At 40.3% G+C, this 23,758-nt stretch overlaps 1 protein-coding gene across 3 annotated transcripts in view; it reads right to left on the bottom strand.

Moving 5' to 3' along the window:
- Window positions 1-23,758, bottom strand: part of rasgrf2b (Ras protein-specific guanine nucleotide-releasing factor 2b) — a 76,907-nt gene that overhangs the window by 51,635 nt on the left and 1,514 nt on the right. The window lies entirely within an intron of this gene.

Raw genomic sequence — 23,758 nt, 5'->3', positions numbered from 1 at the left:
AAAAATATAATCTGGTACTAATGCATGATAGCTAGTAGAGGCCTGTTAGCATTGTGCACATAAGGACCCAGTTTCCAGTATTATGTCAGTTCAGCGTGCGTTATATAGTGCAAAATTGGTACACTGATTAAGACTTTGTAATTCAGCGGACGTCCACAGGACAAAACGTTTCAGGTTTGGAACCTTTATTCTTTACCACAAGGCGTGATAGTGGCGATATTCCAAAATCTCATTTTTATTTCTACAGAAATTCAGAATAGACTTAAGTTTTTAAGACTTAAGAGTTCTTAATGCAGGGGAACATCTTTATTAGATAATATATCCTCATTTAGTGTTTAAGCTGTTTTTTCCCCCCTCAAAGCTGTTTGTCGGGGTTGGTGATTAAGTTAGTCACATCCTTTTAGTGTTCTGTGTGGAGGACTTACAGTAGCAAAAAGGATAAACATATTATGCTCTATTAATCTCTGATGGGTGATTGGTGCAAACTTGTTTTGACAGCTAAACTTACTGCTGCAGCTGAATGGCTGTGGCTGCGGAGGGCTCTCTGTGCAGCCAGCGCATCCCTCTCTGTCCTTGAAAGCATTCTGTTGCTAAGGAAGCCCACTACAGCGATGCTGTAATCGCATTGTACACCACTGCAGTACATACTTCACCAGAGACCTTGTCAGGATGCGCTATTCAGAACACTGGCATTTTTATCACGTAAAAAAAAAGAAAACAAAAGTAAAGGACTGACGGCTATGAGGAACTACACACGAAAACCATAACGCAAACAGCTGCACTGATGCACTGTAGAGGAGAACAATTAGATAACGAAGCAGACAGAGAGCAGGGAGGTGGCGGTGGAGTTGCAGCCTTGTTGTTTCCAGGCAGCTGAAAGGGTCAGAGAGGAGAGGAGAGGCCCAGAGGCAGCCAGCCTGAGAGATTTTAAATAGATCTAGTGAGGGTTATGTAAGAACTCTCATGCATGTCTGCGCTCCAAAACAGTAAACCATTAATCCCTTGAACTTGACTTCAGACACGGAGAAGTACAGGTGTATGTATACACACACACACACACACACACACACACACACACACACACATACTTGGAGGCAGTGTAAACTAACACTTCTGATTATACTGCTATATACTGTAATTGTGTCATGCCATTGGTCTACACTATATGTCCAAATGTTTGTGGACACCCCTTTTAATAATCGCATTTGGCTACTTTAAGTGGAACCCATTGCTGACACAGATGTGCAAATGCACACAGCTTGTCTAGTCCCTTTAGAGAATGCCAATAGAATAGGACTCTCTGGAGCAGATAAACATGAATTGACGTGGGCTGGAGGGGCATAAAGCCCCCCAGCACTGAGCTGTGGAGCAGTGGAATTAGCTCAGGAACAAGCTAGGAGAATACCAAGGTCTTATTTCGGTCAAACTACAGCTAATGAGTAAAACAGCTAACCAATAATATGCTAACCATGAGCTAACTGCAAACTAAAGCACTCACTGCAAACTAATAAGGAAAACGGGAACCATCACGCTAATCACAAGCTAGGGTCACATAGCCAGGGTCACATAGGCAGCTAGATTTTGTGTCTCCAATGAAAAACCTGTATCTCCAAAATGGAGACTTTATAGGAGAAGCCAAAAAAGTTCTTAAAAGGTCTTAACTTAACTTGAATGGATGTTAATGTAAAATAAGAGCTTATTCCAAGTTCCCTGAGAGCATTTCTATTTATATCCATCCAGAATTATTTACACAGTGTGCAGATAATGTACAGGGCTCGAACTAAAATATATTGTTGGACCCCTGTCCGTATTCAGCAGTACACACTAACATTTACAAACAATTCTTCAAAGAAACATCCTGTGAAAGAATTCTTTTTGCACAAGAAGTACTTCTTCTATGGCATCCCTCCAAACAACCCTATTTGGCATCTTTGTCTTTGAGATTGTACTGTTTTCTTAGCCTGTCTTCTTAGCCTTAAATGGCTGCAGTGCTGAATAGTTTTTTTTATACCTTCAGACATCATCCAAGTTCCAAAGTGCTGCCACTGTGTTTACATACTGTCCCTGTTCTGTGATACAGTGATGGTGTGGCTGCCTTGGATAGAGGTTGAGACATCAGTGAGTCGTCTTTGGTAGAGGCTCACTTCTGCTGCTGGATCAGGCTCCCGACTCTGCTCTTCCAATGTATAGTTAGGTAACACTGATATGTAATCCCACACAGTGCAACCTGGCATCACATAAGAAGGCTAGTCCTGGCCTGCTTGCACACAGTGCAATGTGTATTTTAGTTCAAAGAGCAGAAAACAAGGATGCACATACTTGCTGGATGCTTGATCTTTTTTTTTATGCAGTTGCTGTGTGGTTTTCTTGTCTTCCCCTAGCATTACCTTTGTCCGATATTACTGAGAATTCATTTGTTTGTCTGTAAATGTTTCGGCACATGGACTTTTAGCCCTTGGAGCCCTGTATATGTTTAAACGTCATGCTGTTTGATGTACTGTTCTCATGCATCAGTCGTGCAACACACAGGATGCTGGACAACAAGGGTGATGCAACATTGAAAAATCCAGCATGTGAGTGCAGTTTAAATAGTGTAAAGATGACTCAGAGAGAAGTGGAATTTAACCCTGGACTTATAATTACCTTGTTTACTTGCAATACAAAATAGGTTTCTGCACGTTTTGAATTAGATGGGTTTTTTTTATCACAAAAATCAATACATTTAATTATATCCTCCCATATCCTCCCAGTTCAGCCTCGCTCCTTAAAGCTGAAGTCAGTGTAAGTCAGTCAGTCAAAAGTCAGTCAGAGAGTTACAGACCCTACTGCTCTTGAATGATGCATAATGCAAGGCAGCCAATCATAAAATCCAATACAAATTTAAGAGATATCTATTAACTAAATGTAAAAAACAATTTCATACACTGTATGTCTAAAAATATCCAGCCATCCCTTCTGAATATTGCACTCCACACTCTACACGTTCTACTTTTAGCTGTGCGATTAGTTTAGTTTGTACCATCTCCATTGAAAATCATTACCTATAGAACAGGACCCCTAAAAAACATCTGCTCATGAGTCTAAAGTCACCATGCCCAATGCCAGGTACTGGCTAGAGGGGCATAAGGCACCCCAAGCATTGGTCCATAGAGCAGTAGAGCTACTATCTCTTTAATTACTGTTCTTTTTAAAGAGCTGGCATGACGTTCATGATCCAGAACGAAATCAGCTAACATCAGTACCAGCCGAATTCACTTTCTGGCTTCGAAGCTCTGAATGGCCCAGTGGACTAAGAAGCTGCCATTATAATCTGGGATCACTAGTTTCGAATCCCAGGTCATGCTGCTTGCCATCAGCAGCCGGAGTCAGAGAGAGCACAATTGGAGTTGCTCTCAGAAGTGGGTTGAGAGCACTTCCTCCCCACATCGCTCCTACTGTGATACTGATCAGTACAGCCATCTGTTAGCTGTTGTATCAGAACTGGGGAGCCACGGTTTTCTCAGCACGCTGACCACAGCGCCACTTTGAAAAGAGGTGGTGGCTGGTTTCACATGTGTCGGAGGAGACATGGGAGTCTTTACCCTCTGTTGGGGGAATAGCTAGTGATGGGGGCGCTCACAGGAACGGGAACTGGGTAATTGGCCTTCCATATTGGGTAGAAAATGGGGTAGAATTAGGATATTTTTAAGATATTTTTAAAAATCTAAGAAATGTTTCGACATCTAGTGGAAAGCCTTTTTGAAAAAGTATAGGATGTTACTGCAGGGAAGTGGACAAACTCTCGACTAATACCACTGATAGACACTGCCTGTTTGCAACGCCAATAGTTATTTCTACACTATTTACATAATAGTTACAGTTATTTATAGTTAACAGTCATTTATACAATCAAATAGTTATTTATACACTATCTCTATCTTTTGGTGAGACCTAAAGATCCTGAATGTTGCAGTAACTTAAACTGTAGGGGGGTAAAATGTCAAAAAATTACTTATGGTACAAATCCTCTGCAGGAGCCAGGACCTTTAGCTTAAGGTCACCTGTAGAGCACAATATGGCTTTGAGGGCATTTAGTCCCCATGTTAACAGGTGCCCTCACTTTCACACCATCACCTCTCCCTCAGGCCAGAATGACAATAGCTGATTCAACTCCTCCACAGCTGCAGCGAGGTGACCAGGTGTATTTATTTGCCTGGGAAATGGCCCCAGCCTGAACTCTTCATCTACTGCTCTCATGTTTTCAGCTCATTTCCTCTAAGTCATTTTTACCACAGGGTCATCACCCTCAGTGGGGTACCAGACAGGTTAATGTGTTGACTTTATATGGAGTATAGGGGTGTATAAGGGTAGGTTCTGTGAACTGACACAGCTGTGCTGTCCTTTTTGTATGTTTGCATTAGGGAAAGAAGGGGAGGTAGTATTTGAATCATTCTGACTGAAAAGAAGTTGTATAAATATTCTGTTACTTATAATTTTAATCTGTGTCCAGTGAAAAACATGTATCTTCAGAACAGCAACTTTACAGGAGAAGGAAAAAAACTGAAATTAAAAAAAATGGAGATACATGTTTTTTAGCAGCAGCAAGAAGATACATAGCACACATTGTACGAGTTAAAGTTTTAGAGGTAATTATTTAGTATTTATTTAATACTGGGCAGCTCTGCTTTCATAAATTCCCACTACACTGTTACATAGACCTTTGAGGTTAAAGTGTTACAACTATGGTCAGGATCATGACCATATAAACTGGGTTTATGGACTACATATACTAATTAGTATAATTTTTTTCGACCACAATTTCAATATTTTGTTAAAATTGGCGAGGACATGCACTGGGCGATATGACCTCAAATAAAAACAATGTAATGTAGTGGAATTATTTTTAATGAAGTGGATTCTTCACACCAAGTTCGGCGCGTCTTTTGCTGCCCGTGCTCCATAAACAGGGCTAGAAATTCCATAGCTCTCAAATTTCCAAACTCTGTTTTCCTCTTTTCCTTGTCTGCTTGTGCTCTCCTAACTCTCCCTCCTCCACACAAGTGCTTATTAGTGAGGGAAGCTAAAGTTTGTGGTTCTTTGTGGAGATAAACAGACTAGGATGCGACTAGGTGGCTGTAAAGTTTTCACCACCATACCCTATGACAGATGATCTGGTCAGCCTGATTTTAAGACCTTCATACATACAATAAATAAAGCAGGCTCTAATAGAATCACAGCGTTGCTTTTCTTCAGTGACAGACTCAGTTCTGAATGTCAGTTTCAATAATTTTATAGGTAAAGGTGCACGTATTTGTTACTGTACAGCGAAATTTGCCCTCTGCATTTTACCCATCTGTGGTAGTGAACAGACACACAGACTAGTGAACTAGGGGCAGTGAGCACACACACACACACACACACACACAGAGCTGTGGGCAGCCAACTCCAGCGCCCGGTGAGCAGAGAGGGTGAAGGGCCTTGCTCAAGGGCCCAACAGTGTCAGCTTGCTGAGCCCTTTAGTAAACTCCTTTTTAGGGTGCAAAGATGCCCAAGCATTAAACCACACCTTCTGATTGAGAAGGCAGGTAGTGCAGCTGTAACTAGAGGCGATAACAGTCAAAACTATTGAGAAATGACATAACACATTTATAAACATGTCAGCCATGTGTGTTTGTTTTCCTCCCTCATCCTCTGAGGAAATTACAGGCCAAATTATTTACAGTTTTTTTTGCTGAACAGGTGGTCTGAATTTTAGTCTCATTGGGTGCATATCTCTGTGCTGTCCAAAGCAGATGTTTTCTCAAATTGGGATTTTTTTTGTTTTCCCACTTTTGGGCACCATATTTAGTTTGCAAGCACACATGTCAATCAGAGAATATCCAATAGATATTAAACACTTCTGAATTGCGAAATGAATGAAATTATTCTGTTTTTTCAGACATGTGAATGTGAATGTGTCCAGAGTTCAGGTATTGCAACGTCCCTACTGGGCCTACAGCAAAAAGACTCAAGTCATTAGTATTTTGTCTAATTATTTATTTAAGCATTATTTCCTTTCTCATTACGATGCATCAGTGGGCCGCTCCACATTTCTACAAAACCAAGCCACATTACAGAAACCAACTTAACCAACTTCCTCTAAAAGATTGATGTTTTTAAACTCTTCTGAGCCCCTTCCAAATTTCCATTCCTCCAACAGATGCACTCTGCTGCCTAACCAAGCACTTCACGCTTTCCACTTCTCCTGTATTAGCCTGAGTGAGTGAATTCCTAACCCATTTCTTTGCACACACACCATTCAATTATGAAACGATAGTGGCTTTAACTGAACTGAAAAAGGCAGGCATGTTATATATATAAATATGTTAGTCAGTTCACTGTATGTATATATACACAGTCACAAATACAACCGCATTGTACATTACAACACTGCTACATCATTGTCCAAAGGTTGCACTGCTTAGAGTTTCTCAGCAACACTGACACAACCGCCTCTTGCTCATTACACTACCTTTTGATAACTTTCCAAAATTTCAATCATATTTTATAGGGTGGGGGGGTGGGGGGGTAGACCCAAGAGCAGAGCTCCTGGTTTATTTATTTATTTTTAACAGGGAGATAATTAAATAAACTGAGAAATGGGTAATCAGAAAGGTGAACAAGGATGAGTGGGTGTGTTTTGCTTAGAGTGCTGGAAGCTAGGTTCAAACCAGCAACCCACTGAACCAACTGAAGGGCAGTGTGTTACAACTGCACTACAGGGGAGGTATGAAAAGGGGTTTAGTTTCTTTTCTATTTCTTTTGTACTTAGTTTTCTTTGTCTTTTCTCTCTTTCTTTCCGTTTCTTTTCTTTCGTTCTTTCTAGTCTAGTTCTAGTATCTTTACCGCTTTACCACCTTCCCCTCTTCAAAGGCGCAGCACTGAGCCACTGTTTGGGAGAGCTTTTACGCAAAGCCTAGCAGGTGTGTCTGATCAGCTGTAATTAGCGCTGGGACTTCTGGGAAATGACGTTTTCAGAGCTTAGTACACTGCATTGGTCCACCTGCTGGTGGCAGTGTGACTGAACCCTTACATCATGTTCAATTATTCAGTTTCCTGCAAAACGATGGTCACCGGCAAAGGAAGCTATTTGATCAATGTCTAAAAGGGCAGGACAATAGGGTACTGGGTGAGAGGTGGTAGCATCTCGGAAACTGCTAACTTTGTGGGATGTTCTAGAGCCACCATAGTGAAGGTGTACCGAGAAAGACTTCTCACGCATTAAGTGCCTCCCAATGGCATGACAATGGTGCCCCACGAGCCACTGATGCCAAAGGGTAACGACAACTCCAGCAAGTAGTACAGAACAATCGATGCGTCACAATAGACCAGTTAACCTCTTTAATGAACTCGTTCTGTCACATAATACCTAAGTTCACACCACAACGTCTCGCTAGAGTCATCCCAGCCAAGGGTGGGGATTCCCATTATGAGAGAGGTGGTCATAATACTCTAAAACACATATCTATATATGTGACACACACACACATATACACACTATTCCTTTGTACTACTCCACTGTCCTAAGCTGGATAACAGGGGCAGTGAACCGTTCCGTAATGACGGGCGAGTGCTCCAGGCTCCATCACTACGTTGTGGGCTGGGGGGAGCCAACATCGGCTTTAACACCTCCCAGGCCACAAAGGCTCCCCTCTACAACTCGTGCTTCCGTGTATCCAGGCGAGTAATTTCAGCAGTACATTTGCCAAAGCTCACAGAAGGAGGGAGTGGAACAGTGAGAGAGACAAGAGTGTATGTGAGTGAGTGCGAGAGAGAGAGAGAAAGAAAGAGAGATAGTGAGAGAGAAGTGGAGATTCAGAGAGAGAGAAAAAAAAGAGAGAGAGAGCATCTCTTGCATAACATTTCTTAACAAATGTCGAACGTATTTTCAAACTCTGTCACTTTACCAGCGAATCCCATTTCCATGGCAACGTGGTCTTGAGAGCACAAGCTGTGTTTAATAATGCTTTTTTACTTCGCATCTTTATTCATTTACCTCCTCGTCATTATTCATTTAAGCTCCTTTCCTCTATTTATCCTTTTCATTCAGCGCTGATAAAGAGGAGCCCTTGCATAATGCAAAATATCAGGAGTTGCACAGTTTGTAACACTTCCATAGCTGTACACACAGCCTTCTCCATACTTCAGCATACAAATGCAAAGCCATGCACGAAGCTGACTCTTGGCTTGGTTATGATGGACTGTTGGGCTGCAGCACAGAAGAAGAGAAGGAGGAAAGGTCTAAGCTGGGCCACATGTTGCCATACTGCCAAAACTAACAAAAAAAAGCACTGCAGCAGCCGTATACTCTCTGGATATGATTAAATCCACCTGAAAGATTACAAAACAGAACGACAATATCTTCATTTTTAACAGCACTGGGTCGTGAGAAAAGGAGCTTGGCCCCTTAGTAATGGAGGGCTTTGGAAGCTGCCTGCTGCAGAATCAAACAGGCCCATGGCCAACACATAAGCATGCAAAGACCACAATGTCTGGACGATGAAGCCACTGCAGATTCAGTTTGACCACCCAGGAGAAGCAGATGGAACCGTTATTTTTTCTTTTTCTTTTCTGTCACAGCTTTAAGAGGCATACTCAAGAACCACACCACATTGCGCATAAGGGAAACATCTTTCAGCCTTGTATCAACAGTAACTTGTGACCCCCGCTCCAGTTTCTTGGCATTCATTGTACACTATATCCAAATGTTTGTGGACACCCCTTTTAGTAAACCCACTGCTGACACAGATGACACAACTGTGTTCTCTGGAATGATGGTGCTCCATCCACTATTTTCAAGATCAGGAGTTGGGAGGTTAAGGATGAGGTGGGGTGGCGATCATTCCAACATCCTCACCTCACTAATACTCTTGTTACTGAATGCAATCAAATCCTCACAGCAAAATTCTTATAATCTAGTAGAAAGCCTTCCCTGAACAGTAGAGACAGTTCCTCCAACAAATGCAGACTCTTTATTTCAGAAGAAACAATGAATGAGCAGGTGTCCCAATACTTTTGTCCATATAGTGCACCACCAGTTTGGAATCAAGGCAAGGGAAAGCATGTTTCAAATAGACACAGTACACTTAGGTTGACGGACCATAAAAACATGCTCAGGTGGAATTTACTGCTTTCAGTCCAGCCAGTCAATTTCACTCCTAGTTGCTCAGGTTCAATTTCAACTCCACAAAAGAAAAGTGGGCCCATGAGAGCCTAGAGCTGGAACTGTGGGTGTTATGACTCTTGCCTGGAGGACAGCTCCTGGCAAAATATGTCTTTTTAATGTTCAACTCCAACCAGCTTCTGCTACCTAAATCTGAACCATGACCAGCTTACCAATAAAAATGAAAAGTGGTACAGTTGATCGGATAGTTGTTCTGAGCTCAAATGCGGTCAGTCACCCAAAATATAGTGTCCATAGTTTGGTTCTTTAGTTTTGCACTGAAGCTAAAATCATAATATATCTAACAAATAATAATACCTCATCAATTAGCATTAATCTATCACATAAATCATGCCATACATAGTTAGAATCTAGGGATGCTCCTTTATCTCCCTCAAAACTAATTTTGAGAATATTAGATTGTACTATAAAATTGCCTGTTCGCAATTATGTTATTGCAATTATTTTCCACAGATGATGGAGGTCTATATGACATTTTGTGGCAACAAGCAGAATGTGAACTGGTTGCTTTGGGTTGAGGAAAAATAAATATGTGCGGAAGAAAGGAAAAATATTGTCACTGTCACAAAAATCTTGTACCTCCATTTTTGCTGTTCTTCACCTTTTTAATATAATATGAATCTCGCAGTTGTTCTTTTGTATCAAAAGTTCATGATGAACAGACCAATAGAAATGCTACAAAATGACTTGGAAAAAAAGGTTTTTACATCAACATCCAATGAAAGTTAAGTTATTCCTTTACCTGTAAAATTTATATTTTAGGGACACAAGGTTTTTGCATAACAGCAATGATATTCATTCAGTCACATCTGTAATAATGTACATTTTTGATAAGTAATGTTTGTGTAATTCTAATCTTAATAGCTCATACCTGATCACTGGTACACTATATATCCTAATGTTTGTGGACACCCCTTCTAAAGAATGGATTCAGCTACTTTAAGTGGCACCCATTACTGACACAGATGTGCAAATGCACACACAAACAGCTTGTGTAGTCTCTGTAGAGAAGTACTGCCAACTGACCTATGGGCACCATGCCTAATGCCAGGCGTGGGATAGAGGAATACAAAGCCCCCAGCACTGAGCTGTGGAGCAGTGGAACAGGGTTCTTTGGAATTAAATACTTTTGGGATGAGTTGGGAAGTTGGGATGAGGTTGGGTTGGGTGGTGATCATTCAACATGCGGGTCCCAGTAACACTTTTGTTGCAAAATTCAATCAAATCCTCACAGTACCTCTCCAAATTCTAGTAGAAAGCCTTCCCTGGATAGTAGAAACAGTTATTTCAACTAAAGCAAAAATAATCTTATTTAATACCCTTAATTACGAATGAAACAATGACTGGTTCATTGGACAGATGTCCCAAAACTTTTGTCCATACAGTGAACATTAAAAGTTATTAAAATAATGCTTTTGCTCTCTGCTGTTAAGACACCATTATTATATACTTGTTTTTTGTTGCTGTTGTTTGTTTTTTTGGACAACGACAATATGCTGATCACCAGCAAAACCAGCATATGTTTGCGTTTTAACCATGCTGGCTGACCATCTGAACCAGCACCAGACCAGAAAAAAAGTGGAATTCATGCTGGTCAAAGCTGTTTGTTACTGGAGGGAATTGTTCTAGAAAGACGTCATGTTGTAACAGTACAGTTTTATGGTGACTGTGACTTAGAAACAGTACTGAATGTGAACTGGCCAGGCTTGACTGAAATTTGACTTGTTTAAGGTCAGTGTCAGTGCCCTATTGTGTAAATATGATTTTGCATTTGAACTTCACTGTGAACAGGGGTTTAGAACTCATTGTTTGTAGAAATGAGAAGAACAAACCAACAAATTTATATAATACAGTTACAATCAGGAAAAAGCTCCATGATAGCATTCATGCCATTCATTGTGGGCCTAAGACCACTGTATGCAGCAATCCATGCTAACCATTAGAGGTGAATGAGATATAATGAGCTGATGTCATTACAGATGATGTCATTACAACATGACATCATCTGATTTTCCGGGAGACTTCACAGTAGACTACGTGGTTAAAAAGCTACTGCCCAAAAAGAGACAGGGGCTCTGAAAATAGCCTCGTATTATTAATAATTAAAAGCAGATGATGTTCAATCATTCCAGCTGCCTCAAAAGAGATATAAAAATGTCATCTTGGTGGAAATGGCTTGAGCTCTTAGGTTCATTTGCACTTAGCTCATCTGTTCAGCACCAAAAACACTGCTATTGCTAACTAACAACAAGCTGTGACTTTAGCATCTTTTAGCATTAGCACAAGTTAGCATCTCTCTTTAACAGCAGAAGGCGAGCAAGCTACTGCAGTGTTGTGATAAGATGAAGCCTGAGCACCAGCTGTGCCACGGCCACTGGCAAGCTCAGTATGACATAATTCACAATCTGGGGTGAGGGCGGTAATGAGAAGGCCAGTAGCTGTGCAGCTTCGAATGCCAGCAAGAAGTGCAGCGGGGTCATGTCCTGGAAATGCATTGGGTCAGTATTAAAAGACAGTTAGACTGGATTGTGCTTAAGACACACAATGTATTCTGGAGAGACATATCTTAGCCTGAGGGTGAGGGAAACAAAGCATTTGGCTAGTTTTGTTTAGCAGCTGCTAGTAGCATGTACACCATGGGCCTCGTAGGAGAAGGGACTTGAGGTACACCCACATTTTGACTGCACTGCACATTCATGCTGTGCTCAGTTTGCATTCTTTTCCCTGACACATGAAATGCTCAGACTATTTAACAGACATTACTTCTAACCATTCAACTGTGCACATATGATGTTATCCTATAACACACTTTATTATCCAGTGTACTAACGTACTTTTAGGCTAAAGGACAGGGGATGTTAACAAGCCAAATGTCTAATTTCAGTAAAGCTCAATAATTTTGGTAATTTTAGACAGAATGAGGTCCTGCATATCTAAGAATTGGCCATGAAAAAATCACCGACTTTCAGTACGGTTTTACATTGCTAGGGCCACATGTAGTGAGGGTTTCTATGGGTGAGTCAATACGCGAGATCGGTGCCAAATTGACATGCTAATTAAAATTTTCTTTCATGCCAAAAAAATCTGGTCTGAAGCGGACTGAGGCACTGCCACTATGACCGGAGGATTGCTGGTGTGATTCCGTGGTCATGCTGCCAGAGCCTGAGAGAGTTCTCTCCACATATCACTTCAGTGTGATGCTGGCTGGCATATCCGGCTATCCTGTGCATTCCTCTGAAAGCATTGGTTGCCCAGTGATGTTGCATAGGATTCAGTTTGAAAAGAGGAAGGGCTGGATAGCTCATGTGTCGGAGGAGGCATGTGTTCCTCATCACCCTCCCTACTCCACCCTTTCTACCTTTTTCTACCAATTTGGTACTGCCAATTATCCCACCCCTGATACATACATGAAGCCAGCCACTGCCTCTTTTCGAATTGCCACAGGCATTAGAAAGTTCCCCCCCAAAAAACATGAACATTTTTGTTCAACATGTTATGCTGGACAGGTCCAGTAAAGGACAGAGACAATAACTAATTCTCAGGGTTGAACAAAAGCAAAATTGACCAACTCTGCATCATAAAAGGCCGTCAAGATATTAGCTTATCTTCATCAACAGTGTATTCTTTTTTTGCAAAATAAGTTTACCCAATTCTAAATACTCAAAATGTGCACAATTTATGCACTGCTTTCACTTGATGGGCATCATTAGATGATTAGATGACCAGTAGCAGCAGCAAAGAAAATGATGTGATGATGTTAGTCGCGAATTTCATCCTATAGGACAACAGCTAGAGTGTTTGAGTAGTTTGAGTTGAATAAAGCCTTGAGTACACTACATGTCTTTTAAAGTCGCAGCAGATCTCACACTTTCCAACTGAGGTTTTCTGATTTTTTATAGCGTTTGACAAAATGCGAAAAAATGGTCAGTACAGATTGCAGAGAGAGCTGGAGGTGGGTAACAGAGTACATCTTGGAGGCTACCCTACGTACGAGGCAGATGTTGATTTCTTACACGAATTTCCATTCCACATTAAAGAATGGAGCTGATGCATTATTTAAGTAAAATTAAAATAGGAAACTGCATAAAAACCAAATGTGTCAAAAGTATTCACATTCATTACTCAGGTAGAAGTGTAGATACTAGGGTTTAAAAGCTGCATATATGCCCATTGAAAATGAATGCATATCAAATTAAAGGAGCATCTATGTGCACTACTGAGCATTAACATGTTTCATGGAGGGAAAATATGATAAGTAGATGGCCTATAAGTCAAACTTCAGTGGCATGATATCAATAACCTTTATTAAAAACGTAAATGTGGTGATTAGTTGGGACATTTCACTTGAGTTCTCTTGAGTCTCTGCCACGGACATCTTCATACTAGGCTACATACATCTGCTATGTGCTTGCTTGAGTGTGACGTGACGTGTGCAGATGTGAAAATGTAAGTGTAAAAGTAAAACATCCGCTGAAAAATAATTACTCCAGTAAGGTATAGTAAAGTATACAACATTTCTACTTGGAGTGGTGAAACTACCAGCAAGCATACAGCATAAAATGTGTAAATGTTATTATATTGATCATACTCCCATCAAAAACAGTGCCATGTGCGTCTTTTTCAAAGCAGCTGCCCTCCTGCTGCCCCCCCTGCTGCCCCCCCTGCTAGGCCCACTGTTTTCCACAAGCAACAGCACAACCCCTGCCCCATTATCTTAGTTATGCTGAGCATACTGTATCTGCTCATGCTGTAAAAAATATTATTGTGTGCTATCTCGCTGTTAACAGAGTCATTAAAATAACAGTAAAACAAGCCATGGAGTGAAATATAGAACATAAAAAAGGTCAGGTGATTATGTTCATTACTGTTTATTACATTCGCCATTACACACAGGCTCTAGGCCTTATGAGGGATTTTCTCACCTACACATTTCTCAGATTGGAACGTTATGCCAGTGCAACTCTAAGGCAGTACCTTGGCTGCATTTAAGGAACAGTGCATTTTCCTTCAAATGTGCTCAAACCTGCTTGCAAAGTAAGATACAGCAAAAAAGACCTCCTTCTACTCTTCCGTGGAGCGCAGAACGTTGATTTTAGAAACACTTAATGTAATACAAATGCAGCAGTGCAACATTCCATGCAGCAGATGTGTTAGTACTCTCAGGTTAAATCCTGCTAAAGAATAGAATGCATTCAGTCTTACATAATCTTATAATTCGTCTGGGACTTTTTTACTGCTGCACTTGCTTGAAATTTGCTTGAATGCTGGGGGTGAGGATATGTGTCCTCTATACTACTAGAGCTGCCCAATAATGGAAGAAACTGACATTGCAATATATATATATTTCTGCAATTAATAGAAAAGGTCACCATTTTCACCAGAAATCAATGAGCCAACATGTCATGATATTAAGATCCAACATTGTGGTAAAATAAATGTTATTGAGCAAATGGAATCTGCCTCTGGTAGATATGTCATGGATTTCCCTTTTGTATCAAGCAGCGAAAAAGCAGTAGCATGATGTGTTTGATATAATTTTACATTGCACATGACACTACCCACAGTAAAGACATATGTAACTGAAGCCATTACAGCCATCTTCGGTACAAGACCTCTTGGTCTAGGCTCCATTAAAGCCTACAGATGCAGGTTTCGGGCTCATGGAAGTCCACAGATAATTATTTTGGGGATGTATCATGTTTTAGGAAACTGCATTTCATTAAAAACATGCATTTTAAAAATTGAGAAGAAACACTTGTACTGCTGCTTCAATCTGCTTGTAATATTAATGGCAAGTCACTGTAAACTAAACACAAGTACACTATATGGACAAAAGTATTGGGACACCTGCACGTTCATTGATTTCTTCCAAAATTAAGGGAATTAAAATTGTTTATCCTGCTTTTATTGGAGTAACTGTCTCTACTGTTCAGAGAATGCTTTCTACTAGCTTTTGAAGCTTTGATGTGAGGATTTAATTGGATTCAGTGACAAGCGCGTTAGTGAGGTCAGGATATTGAATGATCACCACCCCACCTCATCCACAGCTTCGCAACTCATCCCAAAATTATCGCATAAAGCACCATCACAGTTCCACTGCTTCACTTTTTAATGCTGGGGGGCTTTATACCCCTCTAACACATGCCTGGTTTTAGACATGGTGTCAATAGGATCATGTTTATCTTCTCTAGGGAATTCTATTCTATTGGCAGTACTTCTCTGCAGGGACTAGACAAGCATCAGCAATGGGTGCAGCTTAAAGTAGCTGAATGCAATTATTAGTGTCCACAAATATTTAGACATATAGTGTACTTTGAATACTGAAATACACATGTAACAAAAAAAGGTTGAATATATAAATGGGAGATGTTGGGAAAGACTTCTGTGTAACAGCCCTCAAATATAAGTTGTTCTGGATAGTAGCGTTAATGTAAAGCTGCAGATGTGAAGAAGTAATACTGAACCACGAGAGCTTCATTAATAACTAACTCAGAACAGATAAACTAATGCTTGCACTATATATGCCCAAATAATGTTGACATGTTGGACATGTTACTGATTTTTTGATTCCCCATGGTGCACAACATGAGGCTGAGTTATCAAACACAGTTGGAACACTTAGCTGAAAAACATGGTAAAACATGGTAGAATTTCCAACTTCAACATCAGACATTAATAGAAGCATGTGTCACACTTACAGTGCCAGTCGATCATGAACGAGGTGTCAAAATCTGTAAGCTCAGACATGAAAGCTTGGAATAACAGTCATCATGCATAGAAAATCTGATGTAATGGGACAGAAATACACCTCTGTCACGCTAGAAATTAAAAGCTGTAGTGGTTGTCAAATCCTAAAGCTATATTTAGCTATAAAGCAAGATGTTAAATTAAACATGTAGACAATTAGAATGTACAAAATAATAGGGCAAACTATGCAAAAAGGTGGTTCAAATACAATAAATACTGACAGCTTACAATTTGTATTGGTGACAGATGGAATTTGAATTCCACCTTTTACCCACCCATGCAGTAAACACACACAAAGCACATACGCACTAGTGAGTGAACACACACAGTGGACAGCAAGCCCACATACCCAGAGTGATGGGCAACCTAAGCTGTGGAACCCAGAAAGCAGAGAGAGTTAAGGGCCTGTGGCAGCTTTGTGAACATGGGTATCAAACCCATGATCCTGTCATCAGTAACTCAGTGTTCTAACCACTGAGCCACCACTGCCCCCATGTTAGAATATGTTAGAAATAAAATGGTAAATGGTCTACAACCATAGACAACAATCCGTTTGTGGATGGGTGAACAAAATAAGGAGTGGGATAGACCATAAATTGTGTGGTTGGGGTGGCGCAACAGATAACATCACTACCTGCCACTGAGCTACCACACCATGTGGGAGACTGGGGTTCGATTCCCGGTCTGGGTGACTGTGCTGCGCTACACCAATAAGAGTCCTTGGGCAAGACTCCTAACGCTACACTGACCCACCTCTGTAATATGAGTAACCCTGGAAGTCGCTCTGGATAAGAGCGTCAGCTAAATGCAATAAATGTAAAATGTAAATACATTTCTAGAAGAAACACTGACTTAACTCTCAGTCACCGCAGACTATAAACTGAGCCTCAGCACTAAACATAGTTTAAACACAACGATAATCAACTCTCTTACTGTTCAAAAGTACAATATTTGTCTTTTTTTTTTTTTTTTTTTAATAAAGAAATATTAAACTCTGCCACTGTGGCTAATCATAGCATAAAACACGATATTTTCAGCAAATCCTAGTTTTGCCTTTCTTACCATAAGAATTAAACCAAACATTCATCAGACTTATAAAGTATTATATTATCTGACTCTCTGTCATCTGTCTTCTAACAAACACTCATTAACCAGAGGCTCCTCTCAGTATCTGTCTAAAGATCCATACAGACTGAACTTACTGACGGCCACAAAGGCAGGGGAAGGCTGTTAGAAGATAGCCAAGCGTTTCAGCTTGCGGTTGTTTCAACAGTGCAGACTGTTATTAAGAAATGGTAACTCAGAGAAACTGTGGAGGTCGCAATGAGATCTGGAAGACCAAGAAAACTCTCCAAGTGAACAGACATTTTTTTGTAATGACAGTCATAGTCCCCTGACCTAAATATCACCGAAAATTTGTGGATAGATCTTAAGCAAGCTGTGCAGCAAGACGACCCAAGAATGTCTCAGAACTAAAAAAAAAAAAAAAAAAAAAAAAAAAAAGGAGGGAAAAGATATTTGGCTGCTAGATTAAGTGTTTGAAAGCTGTGATTTCAGCCAAAGGGGGTATTACTAAATCCTGACTCTGGTGCCCACACTTTTGCACAAGCCACACTGATGATTTTAATTATTATATCACTTACTTACTAGGTTACCATTTCTCATTAACAAATGTGTCATTTGGTCAAGGGTGCTCAAACTTGTGCATAAGACATGCTTTATTACTTTACCACAACCCCCCCCCCCCCCTCTCTCTCTTCCTCTGCCTGACTCATTATCTGAGCTTCTTACGGATGATGATCCACACAGGCCTCTGTAATATGCAGCCTATTTCCCTCATTTATCACACTGATTGCTTGTCAGATAACCTGTTCCCTTAATTAGCTACTATATGCTAGGTCTATTGAGCATTACAGAATCTACAGGTAAAGTGGATGTAAAAAAAATGTAGTTGTATATATGGTAAACAGCAGCGAGGGCGTTTAAACTAGCCATTAGACCAGAGGCTTTTTTTCATTGGTTAAGAGGCCTGAAGCACTCTTCTCATGTATGAAATTTCTGGATATGTGTAGACCTGTGTTTCATTGTAGTGATGCTTCTTCAGCAGCTGTGCCCTGGTAGTGATGTGTCGTGTACATGGATCATGCATAGACTGCTGTAGTTACTGTAACATATTTGGGGAGCATTTAATATGATATATTATAATATATTATAGTACTAACTGTCTTCAAAAACAGGCTTAATTAAATTAATCAATGCCACAAGGCAGGGGAAGGCTATAAAAAAGACAGCATGCAGTTTCTACAGTGTTTGGAATGTGTTAACATATGGCAGTTCAGGGGAACTGTGGAGGTCAACTCCACTTATCTGAATAAGTCTTAATGCTCTGGAAGTCGTGTGACACGTACAGTATATCCTCTAGTTACTGTTACATATGTCAAGCAGCAGTATCTTGGTAGTAAATTGATATTCTGCCAAATTCAAGCATTACAAAAGCAGTTCTCTCACCATGTCTCCTCTTTTCCCACTTTTTTCAGCCTAAAATATACCGTTACAAGTGGCAAAACAATGCACTGTGAGACATGGGCCTTTCATTCCATGAAGGAAAAAGCTTGGAGATTGCTTTTCCTTCAGCCATGCTGTAACTGTTTACACCAGTTACTCTTATCCAACTCACAGAAGACACCATACCAGTAACACATCACACTGTGGCTCTACTCTCTAAGGCTGTCAATATCAATTATATTAATAATCAAGTAATCTACAGATTATATTGATGACTGGTTGTGTAATCACTTTTCTTAAGGTCATTTCATTAATAACTCCTTTTTGTGTTGCAGCAAATCCTTCAGTGAGGGTTAACTCAATCTTAGAGGCTGTTTGCATGTTCAGCCAATACCCAGCTTGTTCTACTTCATATATGTCCAGTTACAAAGCACACCATACTACGCCAATAAGAGTCCTTGGGCAAGACTCTCAACAAGGGCTGGGTCATATGGTAAAAAAATACTATATCACGATACTGTGTATAACAGTCATATGATGTGTATAAAAATCATCAAAATCATCACAATACAATAAAATATCATATCTTGCATATTGCCCAGCCCTACTCTCAACTCTACATTCTCCAACGTCTGTACCAAGATTTAAATAAAGGTCACTCTGGCCAGAAATCTGCACTATTTGTACTACTGTAAGAAAGCATACATTTCTTTCCTTTTAATTTTGTGATGCTTGGCCTTTCTGAACCCAACTAAATGTTTGGTTTCTACACATCATGACACATTTCTGGTGTTAAGTACTTTGACCTGTACAAACATAAACGCCTAACCGTTTTTATTATCTCATATAATGTCTGTTTTGATATTAAACTTTTGTAATACCCAATAATGCAACAGGTAATAGCAAAGGTCCCAAATGACTGGAGGTTGGATCTGATTGTTCCGCAGTTTTCATGAGTTTAATTGCTCCATTTCACTGTAATATCAGCCCTCGCCAGTTATTTAACAACTACCATAAACTGCCACCTTTTTTCAAAGCCCATGTGAACAGAACCACAACCGTTATGGCTTTGATTACAGTCCTGCAGCCGTTGCTGAAAAAGCACCTGTTGGCAGCACTAATGCTCTGCACTAGTAGGTTTATTGGTAACGAGTTGTGTCTTCTGAGGCTTTTTCCCTTGTATATTCTCCTCAGGAGCTGCAGCACCTCAGAATAACAGCCAGCATTCTCTGTGGGCCAGTCTAGATTTATTTATGTGCGTGTGCATGTGTGTGTGTGTGTCGATGTGCATACACATACGCAGCTGTGTGGGCGTCCGTGGGTGTGTGATTAAGCGGAGGCTTCTAGCTGCTGAGCGACTGTGTTCCTGCAGAAGAGAGAGGTCAGACCTGGCCACTAAAGCTACACTGAATCACCTGAATGCTTTGGTCAGTTCAGATAGGTATTCAGATAAATCCATAATTCTTCAGAATGTGGAATATTTGTTTACTTTATATTTTATAACAGAAAATGTGCCTGCTCCACATCTGATGTCTTGATTTTCCTTCAAACTGACTTGAATCTGTAGAGTCACCATTCACTAAAAGTAGGGTTCTTTGGAGAGGCGCTATAGAGGAATCTCTCATCTTAACAGACGGCTCTTTTATGAAAACTGATATTATGGAATATTATAATAATTTAAATATCAGTGCTGATTTTATATGCACTTTTATGTTTTCCTTTTATCTAACCATTCCCTTTATGTTTTCTAATCTACGGTTATAATAATATATACAGTAGAGAAGATTACATTAAAGCATAGGCTACACAAACTGAACATCAGCTACTAAACCTCTACACACACATACTTTGAATTGCACTTGAAAAAAATCACGTTCCTGCAGGTTTCAGCTCCAACCCAAATCAAACACACCCTAACCAAGGACTTCTGGAGGCTGTAATTAGTTGGATCAGGTGAGGTGGATTAGGGTTAAATGCAAAGTCTGCGGGAAGGTAGCTCATTTATACTCCCTTACGAACGAAAATTAAGACGTCCGCTTCAAACGACATAGCCGTCATTTCCCACATACTTCCATGCGTCCTTTACGTTGGCATGGATGTTAAGCAATACATCCACTAGAGGGCAGTTCATAGTCAAACGCGTCTGACAACATGGCGACAGTATAGGAGGTCCTGATAATGAAAGAAAATATGAAAGAGGCAGCAGTGTAAATACCCGTAAATGGTGTAAACGCCATAAGTTTCTTCTTCGTCATGTCCAGTGTGTCCAATGTGGTAGTGGTGGTGGTGTCCAATATGGCAGTAGTCGTGTCTCATCTGAACTACTGGCTACACTGCCCCCACGATTTCCAGTGGAACTGCTCTATACCACTTTTACAGGACTTGCACAAATAAAAGTACGGACACAAAGTTCCATACGTATCCGTATTTAAAACTGGGCACAAATGAGTCAGACCATTGACATAGATTTTCAGTTTGGTAAAGAATGCTAAAGGCACATGAGACTTGCTCTCCAATACAGAGTAACATGGACAAACTGTCCAGAAGAAGGTTGCCAACAAACTTTTTTGGCAATGTCATGGTTTCCAATCAAAAGAGCATGAAAAGAGCATTAATGATGTCTCTGCAGAATACACTCGATTCACAAATGATTCAGTAATTTCAGAAACTAGCCAAGTTCATTAATTAGTAATACAGTAATTAGGCTTAATTACCACTATGAAAAACGTGGGCTATAAGCCCATAAGTGTAAAAATGCATGTGGATCATGATAATGCTGTTTATAAGAAACAATAGTGTGATTTCTAAAGTAGTGCTGTTTAGGAAATGCTTGATATATTACAGATGTTGCTATCAAACATTAGCTACTGGGGCCATTTTTTGCAAGACATAGTTCGTATAGCAGTGTTAGCTAGCTTACATTGCTTTATATAGAGATTGACAGTTGATGAAAGTGATACAGAGCACTGATCAGCCATAACATTAACACCACCTGCCCAATACTGACTACATGTATTGATTTCACAAGACCTCTTAAGGTGACCTGTGGTATCTGGCATCAAAACGTACATTTGCAGCAGATCTTTTAAGTCCTGTGAGGTGGGGCCTCCATGGATCACATCAGTGAGCTGTAGTTGCCCATGACCCTGTTGTTGGTTCACTGGTTGTCCTTTCTTGGACCACTTTTGGTAGATACTGACCACTAAATATCAGAAAAACCCCACAATTCCTGCCTGAGGTTTTGGAGATGTTCTGACCTAATCATCTAGCCATCACAATTTGGCTCTTGTGAAAGTGGCTCAGATCCTTACCCTATCCCATTTTCATGCTTTTAACAAATCACCTTCAAGAAGTGACTCTTCACTTGCTGCCTAATATATCCCGACCCTTGACAGATGCTTGACAGATGAGGATAATCAATTGTTTTCACTTCACCTGCCAGCGTTTTTTCTATGGCATCACTCAGAAGAGCATCTTAGCAGTGAGTACCACCACGGTCACCACACCGGTTCCAATGGCGCAGCATAAACAGGCCTACTAGTGCTTTTATGAAGCTTGGGATGATCATAAGCATTCACTGAGCACCCAGGGTTTGTCAAAGTGCATCATGTCATGTCTAACTGCCAAAGGAAACAACTTACTCGGAAAAAAATACAAATTATCACCACTATCTAACAACATTAGAACTTGCTGCTAGTCGGCACAAAGGAAAAAGCTACTCTGCCAACAGCATTATCATCACCAATATGTTATTATATCCATCTTCATTTCATAACGCTACCAGTTCCCACATGGCTAATGCCGAAAAAGGCTGATCTGATTCAAGCATATTCCCCCGTGATACTTCTCTTAGCCCACAGGTTAATATGCTGTGTAATCTACATGAGACGCTTTCACCTCAAATTAGGGTTGTCTATATATCTCACTGTGTTATCAGAGGCAAACAGCCATGTAATCCTTCATTGATTCTAGCACATTCCTTCTGCCTTGCCCAGTCTACATCATTACAATGTCCATCCTTCAACTAAAGACTGGTCATTACTGTCAAAAGCTACACCTGCTGATCAGAGAGATGTTATCTCTACAAAACGACTCAAATGAAGCCCTTCTACAGGGTATGATGCCACATGCCTACAATAAAAGCATGCAGCAGGAAAACAATGAATACCTGTTGAGGCAATTCAGCATTGTCTACACTTAGAAGACCTAAAAGTGGCAAAACAGAAAATAAAGAGCACTTTTTAAATTTCAGGAAATGTCAAAGTTTGACTTCATATCTACATGTTGGCCCGGGTATATACTAAGGACTGGCTTAAAGATCAAGCCCAGAGTGAACTGAAACTTTAAATGGATTAAACACAAAGAACAGTCAGAAATGACCATATTACAAACAGTATTACTGACTCCTTTACATGCATCCACCTAATTGGTCAGTAGTTTGCCCATTTTCATTCACATTCAGGTTATAAGTTTCAGTCCAGAGCACTTATTGAATGAGGCACAATAGCACGCTGCCAATGAGAGCAGGGGTCATTTACATACACTGGTAAGGGGACAAGATCCTCAAGGAATCTTTGGAGGCTTTTTAGTTTAAACCTTGCTTGGAGGAACCTTCAAGAAACGTTTTTCTTCTAAAAATCTTTCCTTGAAGGTTCCTCGAAGCATCTTAAAGGGTTCCTCCAGTTTAGAATTGAAGGACCTCCAAAAGTTCCTCAAGGATCGTGTCCCTTTCACAGTGATAACTGTGATCTCATAGACACAATAAACCAAAATCGCCTGTTTATTCTACGCGTTACAAAATAGGCCATGTACAAACTAATTCTGGCTATGTTTTAAGTCACATTAATGTTATGATTGGCTGAAAAGTATAAAAATATAGGACTATGGGCCCCTAAATTAAAGTACATAACCACCAATACAAATTATTATTATTGCACACTATTCCATGCTTGATGTTGATGTTGATGTCCACAAGCTTCCATTTACTTTTAGGTAAGGTATGTTTTAATCCATGCCCAGAGAAAATGACACTAAGACTACAGCAGTATTAGGATTAAGCTACATTCAAATTGGCTTCCTAGAAGAGTGAAGGTGAACCACAAAACTGTGCAAGCAGACCCAAAATTAGGGTTGAAGAGGTGGACGGGGGATTCGAATAAAGCTGTGGAAGGATCTGGAGTGGCTGGTGCAGCAAACTGCTGCTCACGCAAGTGCCATGAAGCTAAAAAACATATATATTTTAGTATATATAATATAGTAATTATAATACAGTCTATTCTATCTGCCTGCTTCAGTGGTTCTTCA

Source organism: Salminus brasiliensis, chromosome 20, assembly GCF_030463535.1.
Source record: "Salminus brasiliensis chromosome 20, fSalBra1.hap2, whole genome shotgun sequence".
Lineage (NCBI taxonomy): Eukaryota > Metazoa > Chordata > Actinopteri > Characiformes > Bryconidae > Salminus > Salminus brasiliensis.
This window is presented reverse-complemented; position numbering and strand designations above follow the sequence as displayed.